Genomic DNA, 12751 nt, shown 5'->3' on the forward strand with positions numbered 1-12751 from the left:
TACGCGATATTATTTGAAGCGAGTGAAAGATTTCTATAATAAATAAAATTATTACGACGAATCGTATATTTCTAGAGGGGAAGGGGAATAAAAAAAAAAGAAACTAACGACAACAACAATAACAACAACAGCAACAGCAACAAAAAACTAAAGAATAAACGACGACTTTATGCCTAAGCAGTATATATGCGATACATTATATATTATATGTATACACACACGCATGTATATATATATATACAAATATACGAATAAACAAATTCTCTATATTGTATGTAGAAGCGCGTGGCAGTGCGAAATTTTTGGCCTAAGGAAAATTTTTGGTCTAAGGTTTTTTGGAAATTTTGAATAAAAGAAAAAGGGAGAAATAAGGGGGGGTGAAGGAGTTAAAAAAGCGAAGAAGAAGGATCCACGTATAGTAAAGGAAATTCGAATTTCGCTGGACGTCTGTTTTGCTCGCGAGTAACGACGATTCTCATCATTTATATGAGATATAAAAAATTATTATATGCGATAAAGGATAATTTTGTTATACGATATTTAGACATATGTTTAAGGGATATTGTGAGAGGGGAGATAGAAAAAAAAGAAGATATAATGATAATTATAAATAAATTACGAGAACAAAAAAGAAAAATTTTTTAATAAACGAAAGAAAATCAAAAATTAAACGCGACGTTCCTTCTGTATTTTTCCAATTTTTCCACCGAGTTTTCGTTTTTTGGGCTTTTATACATATTCCAGTCAATTTTCGTTCGGCCTTAAACAATTCTACTCAAAATTATAATCACTTATAGCTCGTTGTTGGTGAGGGAAGAAAAAAAAAAAAAAAATTATCATCGTCAATCGTTACGATGATAATAAAAGAAATTTTTATCGAAATTTCTTGCGGAATGAGCGGAACCGTCGGTGTGAATCAAATTTTTGGGAAATAATGGCTTGAGGGTGACGTTTGCATCGATGAATCAATATTTTTTACGTTTCTTTTTTTTTTTCCCTTTCAATCTTTCTTTTTCCTTCGTTTTCGTCTCGCTATTTTAACGTACAAAAAATCCACACGCTGATAACGCGCGACTCGAAAAATGATTTAGAAAAAAAAAAAAATAGAAAAATCAAAAAGAAAGATAAGATATTATTATTCGTAGATGGATGGAAAAAAAAACAAAAGTGAGAATGAAAAATTTTTCTTATTATTATTTCAAAATTCTGACTAAAATATCTGCAATAACGAGCAGAATACAGAATAAAGAAAACGAAAGAAATTCTAAATTATACAACCGGAGAGTTATAATGAAATTTGGAAATTTGAAAAGAGTCGCGAAGTAAGCTGCCAATTTTGATTTCGAGACTTTCCTTTTAACGTGAATACATTTTTCAAGCTCTTTTCACAATTAATCGTTTAACCTTTGAACTTTGGTTCTTTTTTTTTTTTTTTTTTTTTTTTGGAATTTTTTCATTTCTCATTAATCCGGGAACGTTTCGTTTTTCTTTTCTTTTTTTCTTTTTTAATCTTTGCGGAAAAAAAATATTCCTCCTCAATCGCACGATAAATAACTACGTCAGTCTACGAAATCAATTATACTAATAATAATAATAATAATAACAATAATTGGTAGTGAAACTATATATATATATATATATATATATATTATATGTAATATTACGTAGTCACGTGTGATTTGTATGCGTGATTTTTTTTCGATCCCTTCTATTTTCCTTCACCGTGTGAATCAATTATTATTATTATTATTATTGTTGTTGTTGTTGTTTTGTTTGTTTATTTTTTTTTTTTTTTTTTTTGAATCTGTTTTCTCAACAATCGGGTAGTAAATGTATATTATGCGCATGTATCTATTATGCATACATTGTATATGTATATTATATTACGTGCTGTACGTGTGAAAATACGAAGGATAAAATGTGTTTTCGAAAAAAGAAGCGGCAAAGGAAAGAGAGAAAAAAAAAAAAAAAAAATCGTCGCATTCCCTTTTCCGCGGTTGAAAAATCTATCGCTCGAACGTTTGATGAAAATTATTCAATATGTCGCATGAAAATATTTATGGCAAATAAACTGCGCACGATACATTATACCGTACTATATATACTACCTGTGCGTGTGTGGGTGTATATATAATTATATATACATATATATATATATATATATATTCATACACATACGTATAGTTAATGCTGGCATAAAAACAAGAACACAATAATTACACGATCTATAAGAATACGAAAAGTGTAGTCATAACTGGCGGTTATGAGTAAATGCGAAAGAAAAATTTGAAAAAAAAAAAACAAATAAACTGGAATTTATTATAAATATATTACAGGACGTACGATTAAGAGAAACATTAAGACCACGTGTATTATAAAAACATATAAAGAGTTGACACAACCGATGAATGAGGAATTTGAGAAAGAGGAGAGGGGGTGGAATGAAAATTGCAAATTTGCATGTAAGTTAAAGAAAAAACACAAAAACCAAAAACCAAAAATAAAAACAAAACGAGAAAATTGACGAGTCAAAAACATGCTGAAAAAAATAAAAACACTGAAAAAAGTTTGCGCACATGATCGTGATTAAAGTAACAAGAAATGAATATGAGACAAAAGGTTAACGTAAAATCATGAACGAGAAACGCGAATCGGTTATAAAATCGGAACGATAAGGAAAAATGATGAATAAGAAGAAGAAGAAAAAAAAATGAAAGAAAATGACACACCTTAAACACCTAACACAAATATATTATATATATATATATATAATATATATATGAATCCATATACAGACACAAACATGCCTCGTACCTGGCGAAACGAAGAAGAAACGCCTAAGATATTATATATATATATATATATATATATATATATATAAATTAAATTGTGAGAGAATGTGGGAATTGTTTTTCTGCGTTCCACCGGACATGCCGGTTTAGGATATCGTTGTTTAATAAACAGCAATAATTTTTTCAACGACCACTCCCTCTGCGTTTAAAGTACAGAAAGTCGGAAGAGAAGAAAAAAAATAAATAAAAATTTCACACCTAGATGTAAGAAATGTTTCTCTCTGTTATTCTTTATTGTTTTTTTTTTTTTTTTTTTTTTTTTCTCGTTTTCTTCTAACCCGGTGTGCAAAGTTCGGTTTTCGCGTACACCGAAGCGAGTACGGAAAGTAGTAACTTTCCGCACCAGTGTGGGAATGTACTGTTTTCCGTACTCGGGGTGCGAATCTACCATTTTCTTTTTTTCTTTCCTCTCTCTTCTTTTCACAAATTTCTAAACCTTATTGCAGCCCGTTTATCACGAAGATAATATCGAATCGTTTTGTATGTTATACAAATATATATATATATATATATATATATATATATATATATATACGTAACGTGTAACGTGTAACGTATGCGTAAATAAACACGGAGGGAGCGATCGAGAAAACTGGCTGATTTCGAAAAATCATAACGATATTTTCAATGACGATTATACGTAATAATAATATCTTGTATGTTGTATCTAATGAATGAACACTATACTACATAATATGAATAACATTAATGATAATAATAATGATTGAATATGAATAGCGAATACGATTAGATTAAATCATACCGTAATTATATGATAAAATAATAAATAATATGTAAGTATAACGATTATACTAATATATGTATATATATATATATATATATATATATATATATATATACACATATATATGGCATTACTCCATAAAATATGCAGGATTAACCGAATGAATATAATGAACAAGAAAATATGTGTTCGACGTGTTTAATATTTCGACAAAGTAAAGGAAACATTAAGAACGTAAAGAATACCAAAAAAAAAAAAACCCAAAAAAAAACCACACTTTACCGGCGTTATTGATACTATATGATTTTGCTTCATATCGATCGTTCGGTCTTTTTTTTTTTTTTTTTTTTTATTGCTTTTCTTTCCTCACCAATTTTCATTTTCCCGTTATATGCGAATTCCTCGGTTGCGCAAATACAACAATGAAAGATACGAAAATAAAAACAGTAAGGAGAACGTAGATGAAATATTCGACGAGAAGAAAGAAGAAGAAGAAGAAGAAGTAGAAGAAGATGATGATGAGAGAAATAAAAATCCAACATCTATATAAAAAGATAATAAAATAATGCAAGAAGATGATAAAGAAGACAAGGAAGACAAATTGATTCTGTTTTTCGGCAAATACTCAAAAATAATAATAATAATAATGATGATAATGATGGTGATGAGAATAAAAATTGTAATAATGATAACATTAATAACTGTACAACGGTCAACGATTCGTTTTATCGTTATTGTTATTATAATTATTATTGCATCATCGTTATTACAAGCTACTTTTGAAACCCATCGAACAAAACTCGTTTCTATAAATTTTTTCGGCCCGTAAATATTAAATATCCAAAAGACACATCACGGCAAGAAGAAGCAAAAACAAAGAAATAAAAAAAAAAAAAAAAAAAAAACAAGAATATACAAGAATGTCGACGAGGAAAAAAAAATTACATATATATATATATATATGTAAGATTGAAAGAAATAAAAGCAAAGAGATGAAGAGGGGGACAAAAAGAAAAAATTTGAAAGCACAAAAAAAAAAAAAAAAAAATTGAAAAAATTGAAAAAACGACAAAAAATTGTGAAAAAAAAAAAAAAAAAATTATTACGAAACGAGAAGAAGAAGAAGAAGAAGAAGAAGAAGAAAACGCAGAAGAGGAAGATGAGGGGAGTGGGAGATAAAAAATTACAAATGAGGAAGAGAGAAAGAGAGAGAGAGAGAAAAAAAAAGTACAATTTTTCACGTTTGCGCCTTACATTAAAATTAACGTTGATCAGAAACGTATTCTTACCAAAATCGGCCTTAGTATATATTTTCCATTCGACGCGTCGAGCCAACTCCAGCAAGCTATTGCCCACAAATTGATCCCGGAAATGAGCTGAAACGAGATGAAAAAATTGAGAAATGGAATAAAAAAAAAAAAAAAAAAAACGGTAAACGGTAAACGAAAACAAAAAAAAAAAAAGATTCTACTTTAGAAAGAAAATTCCCTCTGATCCCTCCTGTTGTAAGAATGAAAACGAGAATACAAAAACCAACCAACCAACCAACCAACCAACAAACAAAATCCATCCCTCTCCTATTTCGACGGAGAAGACTTAGGTAAAAGAGAAGAGAAGATAAGAAAAAGAAAAAAATCGCCGATTTAAAGATCCAGCGTGGAAATTTGTCATTAATTGATGTGAAACGCGGGATATGAATGTGATTGCTAACCGCGTATTAAAATGCTGAAAAAAAACGCTGCTGCTGCTGCTGCTGCTGCTGCTGTTGCCGCGCCGAATTTTGATTAACCTTGGAAAAAGTTTGGAATGAAGAAATGAAGAGAGAAAAAAAAAAAGAAAAGAAAAAAAAAAAAATTTTACGAAATTTTATGAAAAATACCATTTCGAATATATAACTCAAACCTCGCAAAAAATAAAATAAAAAGTTGAAGAAGAAGATGGACGAAGAAAAAGATGAAGGAGAGAAAAAAAGAATTATAAATTACAAATAAATTAATAAAATAAATTAATAAACAACTGACTAAAAGCACAAATAATCATCGAACGTTCTAAATATGAATATTGTAAATTGTAACAAGTATTGTGAAGTGGGTTGAAAATTAAGAATTAAGCGAAAAGAGAAGTTTAGGAAAATTTTTTAAAAAATACAAAAACCTTTTAGGCATAAGTTTGTAGGAGACAAAAATTAAAGAGAGACTAAGAAGAAGAAGAAGAAGAAGAAAAAACACTTGACAAACGGTAAAAAAAAAAATTCAATAAAATTAAAGTTGAACAAACGATGGAAAATATCTTTACGGTAAAACGATATTTACGTGAGATATGAATATGAGAGAAGTAAAAAAAAAATTAAAATTTCACTCCAGTTTCAAAAAATATGAAATAGAAAAACATTTCCCGCATTATTTTATTGTATGCATATATATATACATATATATACATATATACACATACATATGTATATTATACTATGTAGATATTACATGTGACCACGAGTTACCGAGGTGCGAATTGAATAATACAAATTTCTCAACAGTGACCGAAACGGTCAGCATTTCCTTTTTTTCGATTATAAAAAAAAAAAAAAAAAAAAAATTTCAACTCTGACCGTGTAAATTCAATAAAAATTAAATAAACGTTGTACGGAAAAAAAAAAAAAAATTTCCCCGAGAGACGCGTGTTTCGATTCTTTCGAGGTTTTGGAGGAAAAAAAAATAACCACAAAAAAAAAAAAAATAGAAACGTTTTCATTTCGTAAAAAATTTCAAATTTAATCAAGAGTCTGAATTTTGATATTACGATAATTTGACAAAATGGCAAAATAAGATTAACATCAAATTATACTACCTCTTTCATATTTTTATTGAATAACTTTCGACAAAATGATTAATAGGGAGAATAAAAAATGAAAAAAAAAAAAAAAAAAAAAATATAGAAAAAAAAAACAACCTCGGTATCTCAAAGTCGATGCATTGTTACATATATATGTAATAAATTACGCTTTTTGGCCAGTTATATTACATATGTAGATATATATGTATATATGCATGCATAATAAATATATATATATATATTATACAACTTGTAGACCCAAAGTGTTTAAATGTACTTTGAAATCTTTTTCGTTAATCATTCTTCAGAATCTCGTACCCTCTTTACATCATTCAAAGAAACACACACACACACGCACGCACGCACGCACGCACACAAAACAGCTCCCTCAACCCTCAACGCACAATCCAAAAGATAACGACGAGCAGAAGAGTTCAAAAAACCAAAAACCAAAAACCAAAAAAGAAACAGAAACAAAGAAACAATCCCACAAAAAATCCAACGATCTAATCCGACAGTTGTGAAAAATAAAAACGGACGAAAACAAACAAACAACAACAACAAAACAAAACAGATAAAAAACAGAAACAAAAACCGGCGAATCCACACGTGAATATTTCAAACTTATAGTTATACATATATATATATATATATATATATACATATATATATATGCGTATATGCGTTCTATAATCGCTCACTCGTTAAATGAATTTCTTTAATTAAAAAAAAAAATAAAAAAGGCGCATCATTCGTTGATCGATATAATTAATTAATTATTTAATAAAATAATTGTAAGTATGATGATGATGATGACGATAGGTACTAATAATAATAATAACAATAGTAATAATCGACATTATAGAATCACTTCCTTGCTGTTTTAATTGTGATATAAATATTACAAGTTATATACGTGCAAAAATTCTTTTCCAAATCCTTCAACCATCGATTTAAAACTACAATGTATAACCCATAGATTGATTGAAAAATAAATGATGTACGTTTAAATCGGCGCGCTATGGCAGAGCGCGGAAATCGATAAAAATAACGATGACGATAATGCGATGATTGATTGATTGATTGATTGATTGATTGATTGATTATACGCTGATGAATATAATTAAACATTATACTACCTGTCTCTTCCGGTGCGAGTAAAATGAATGAAATAGGAAGAAAAAAAAAAAAAAAAAACAACAAAACCAACAAAAACAAAAAAAAAAAAAAAAAAAACGAACTAATGAATTAAAAAACAAACCCAAAAAATCAATTCCCGAAAAAAAAAAAAAAAAAAATTTTAAGATGAAACCCAAATATATTTTCGGCATTCCCTCGTAAAGTATAAAGATATCACCTCAATCCCTCCCCAAAAAAACGATCCTATCGCCCTGAATTTCGAAGGTTTCCTTCCAATTCCATAAATGTTAGATAACCACACTTGAAATTTATTATTAATAATAATAATAATAATAATAATAATAATAACGATAATGATAAATTAGTAATAATTGAAACCTATTGATACTTAAATTTATTTAATATATACGTACAAGTTACGTGAGTAAAAATAGATTGATAAAAAAAAAAAAAGAAAAGTATAAACTATATACATATTAAACCTACCTAAGGATAATGTTTACCTAATAATAATAATGCTTGTATTATGAAAAATAATAATATTAATAATAATAATAATAACGACGACACTGTAAAATTAACGTAGAGGTGTAACGTATATAAATTATATATAATACATGATGAAACAATGATTGATCGATCGATTGATATGATTGGATTGCGATTACGCGTTTAGAGGACGCCGATTTAATAGAAATAATGTTAATAACAATAATAATAACAACAATAATATTAATAAATGATGACAACAATATTTACGTAATGATTCTAACTATAATTATAATAGGCGTATAACGTTATTGATCTGGTAATAACAGTTATGATATTAATAATAGTAATAATTATAATAATAACAATAATATCGATAATTATAAGTATTTATAATTACCGTTAATGATTAGAATAACGCATCTACGTATAATAAAAATTATTTACGCATATTAATTAGCGATTAGAATGTATTTAATTGTAAGCTGTATAAATGCGCGGTTGAAACTTGACGGTGAATGCGATTTTAATTAAAAACAGTCGGGTATAGTTATTAGTAATGAAGTAAATAAGACGACGACGACGACGACGGCTCGCATTGTCGCTAAACTGAATTGCAACAAATGAATTCAGAAATCACAATCTTTAGTGAAGACGAAGACGAAGAGGAAGATGAAGAAGAAGAAGAAGAAGAAGAAGAGAAGATGAAGAATAAATAATAATAATTGAGAACCAAAAACGGAAAGAAAAAATACAAAAAACTAACAAAAAACGAAAACCAAACAAACAAACAAACAAACAACACCACTCAAAACGTGCGTTGAAATTATTATTATATACGTAACAATAATTTTCGTCGACAATGCGTTTAGGATAAACGAGAAACGAAAGTTTATGAAATAATGAAAGGAGTGAAACAAAAGTGCGGAAAAAAAAAAAAAAAAAAAAAACTTACGCATATATAATTATGTATATATCCATACACATATAAATATATGTGATAATGTGAAGAATTAGTTAATAATAATAATAATAATAATAACAATAATAAGCTATATGAAATGAAAATGGAATAAGATGACGTGTATAATGTATAATTTATATACGCGTGAAAATGCGGGTAGTTTTTCCGATTAAATGTTATATATATATATATAACGCTTCGGACATTAATTATAAATATGTGTACATGTAAATGGGCGTATAAACATATATATCGATGGATAACTTGAAGAAGAGAAACGAAAATTATACGAAGATATGTTTATACATCGTATATGCTTTATGGGTATCTATATACACACACACACACACACACACACACACACACCTAAATACCTGTGGGTATATACATTAGGATAAAATAAACTAGATACAATAATAATAATAATAATATTCTATCGATAAGAGTTATAATTATTATTATTTGAAAAATAAAATAAAATAAAATAAATAATAAATGGCAGAAGGCGTTTGGAACTCCGTTTGCTGTCAGGCGTAACTCAAAATCGTGAATTTTAATGATAAGAAATGATTATACGTAATGAAATATTAAATACCAAGAGAGCGGAAATTACCCAAAGAGTAGGGAAAGAAGAAAAACAAAAAAAAAAAAAAAAAACCCTCTCACTCAGCTCTCTCTCGATATATGGCCGCGGGGCTCAGAACGAGATTTTGAAAGGATCCCCGAAGAGCTTATCAATTGAAACGAAGAGCAATTTTTTATCTTTCTCACTATCAAATGCTATCGAAATCGATTTGATTTGATTTCTCACGGAAAAATAGTTCGAAAATAAGTGCGATAATTTGCAAATGGCGCTACGTAAACTAATAATAATAACAACAACAACAACAACAACAACATATATTAATCTGTCACTGTCGTTATACGAATATACTATATATAGATGTTCGTTACGACACGTTTTATTAATTTGCAATATATCGTTACGAGTTTCGATTATTATACTGATTGAATATGATAACAATATATTGTTAAACATTTGTTGCTTATTCTTTTTTTATTATTATATCTCACTATATATTTCATTAATAATTGTGTAACGCGTAGATAATTCAATTGTTCGTTGATTTGTAGAGAAGACGAAGGGGGAAAAAAAAGAGACAAAAAGAAAAAAAAGGATAGGAAAAAAACGCCGAAAAACGAAAAAAAAAAAAAAAAAACAAAACAAAAGAAAAAACAAAAAATCGGCAGAAACGAAGTAGAAAAAAGAGACGAAAAAAGAGACGAAAAGAGAAAAATCTCACACGGTTCTTTAAGGTTCTCCTGTTGTACTGGATTTTTTTCATTTTCTTCGTTTTTTTTTTTCCTTTTTTCTTGTTTTTTCTCGTACCTTCAAAATTTTCACTCGTCTCGATAGTTATCGCTGTTCGAATCGTGAAGATTTGTTTGTTTGTTTTCTTTTTCGTATATGTATATGTTTTTTTTGTCCTTTTCGTTTTTTCTTCTTCTTCTTCTTCTTCTTCTTCTACTTCTCATTAACTATAAATGTAACGTCGGCTGTTTATATATATATATTATATATATATTTAAACGATAAATGCCGTGCGAAAGTTATCGTGTAACAAATAATTATAGTTATGTTTTTAAACCGTGATAATAATTGTCTATAGGAATAAGTTCGTTGTTGATAATATTATTTATTATTATGATCATTATTATCGTATCATTATTATTATTATTATTATTATCACTGCTGTTATTTGTATTGTATTTGACACTGTTTTTTATTATTATTCTTAAATTTATTATCATAATTATTATATCACTGTAGTGTATCTATCTATATGCAGTCTTTTGTACAGCTTAAGTATCTCTCTTTCGCTGGACTTCTCGCTCTCTCCCGACTCTCTATAAATATATACATATATGTATGCGCAAACGTGAAATTGACGTATACGTATAAAAAAATTATTATAAATCGCGCGATCGAAGCTTGCGAATTGATTGAAATTGGAAGGGAGGAAACGAACAAAAAAAAAAAAAACAAAAAAAAAAAAAAACCACCACCACACCCGAGAAATCTCGATCAGCGGAAAAGCGAAGCAGAGGAAAGAGAAATGAAACGACGACGACGAAAATGAGGGGAGAGATAAAGTAAAGAAAAAAAAACACACACACACTCGAACAATAACATTAATACGAAATAAATATTTCAAGTATTAAGAGAGGGTAGAAAATTTTCCAAAAAACCAAAAAAAAAAAAAAAAAATTCAACAAATTCTGATACCCTTTATTCGCTCGCAGACGTTCTCTGACTTCGTTCGGCGTTTATATATATATATATACATACATAGAAAAACAATACATATATGTATAATATATACGTGATGTGAAGGAACACATGTGTATATGAGAATTTAATGCGTATACGAAATGAAAATACGATGCAAAAATAGAAGAGGAATGAAAGGAAGGAAGGAAGGAAAATATGTGAAAAAAGAAAATTTTTCGCCAAAATAAATATAATATATATATGTATGTATAAATATATACATATGTATACATATTATTGTTACAATAAGTTAAGTTTTTAGCTAGTCAATTATTATACTTTGTACAATTCGCGCGTTTGTTGCAGTCGAGTGGAAAAGAAAAAAAAGAGAAAAAAAAAAAAAAAAGCGATAAATAATCAGATGCAAAGTTATGATGCGTTGTCGAATCAACGTGTTATTATTATCATTATTATTATTATTATTACTGTTCCTGTGATAATGATTTTTTTTTTTTTTATTTATTTATTTTTTTTTACCATACCAACAATGAAGTGCAATATTATGAGTTTTTCTCTTTGCGTGAAAAAAAAAAAAAAGGAAGAAATAATTCTCAACACGCGCAATAATTTATCGATACAATTGCATGGCATTGCGTATGAAAGGAAAAAATTAGAGATTTGAGAAGAGAAAGTTGTGTGGCAAAAGAGATAAAAAAAAAACTAAAAAAAAGTCAACCAACGATCATAAAATCTTTAATCATTTGACAGGATATGTTTTATATTTATTTATTTATATTTATTTATTTATCTCTTACATCTCTCCGCCAAGTTTCAGCATTAATAATGATAATGATAATAATAACAGTAATAATAACAATAACAATGATAATATCTGATTGAGAATGAGTTTCTCTTCTTCTTCTTCTTTTTTTTTTTGTTTTTTTTTTTTTTCTTACGTACGTTGTTTCTCTTTTGTTATTTGTTTTCTAATTTTCTTATCACAGTTCGGCAATAATTTTCAAATAAATTTTCTAAAACCTTCAGTTCGTCCAGTGTTAATCGTTCGATCGATCGACCATAGATCGATATCGATCGACTGATTGGTATCCATAATATAGATAATTAATTGTATAAACCTACTACAATTACTACAATATTATGCATAAATAACATAAATATAAAATTATCGTCTAACGCGGTTATAAGTTGTTATAAGTGTATAATCTCAGCTATATGTATACATACATACATACATACATACATATAGCTTGTCGCAAATCGGTCATAAAAGAAAAAAAAAAATGGTGGCACGATAACGACGCCGATTAATGCAGATATATTTAAATATAAATAGACAATAGTGAAGGCAGTATTACGTATATATATATATATACATATATATATATAATAATATATATTGTATGTATATATATAGCAAACCGTAGATCTAAAGGAGAAAG

General features: G+C 27.9%; 1 long non-coding RNA gene across 1 annotated transcript in view; it reads right to left on the reverse strand.

The window, feature by feature from the left end:
- Positions 1-4845: 4845 nt before the first annotated feature.
- LOC124413760 overlaps positions 4846-12751 on the reverse strand; it is a 52703-nt gene continuing 44797 nt past the window's right edge. Inside the window, exon 3 of the long non-coding RNA XR_006929902.1 lies at positions 4846-4973. This is a non-coding gene — a long non-coding RNA (uncharacterized LOC124413760). The remainder of the gene's footprint in view (positions 4974-12751) is intronic.

The sequence above is a fragment of the Diprion similis genome, chromosome 13 (assembly GCF_021155765.1).
Source record: "Diprion similis isolate iyDipSimi1 chromosome 13, iyDipSimi1.1, whole genome shotgun sequence".
NCBI lineage: Eukaryota > Metazoa > Arthropoda > Insecta > Hymenoptera > Diprionidae > Diprion > Diprion similis.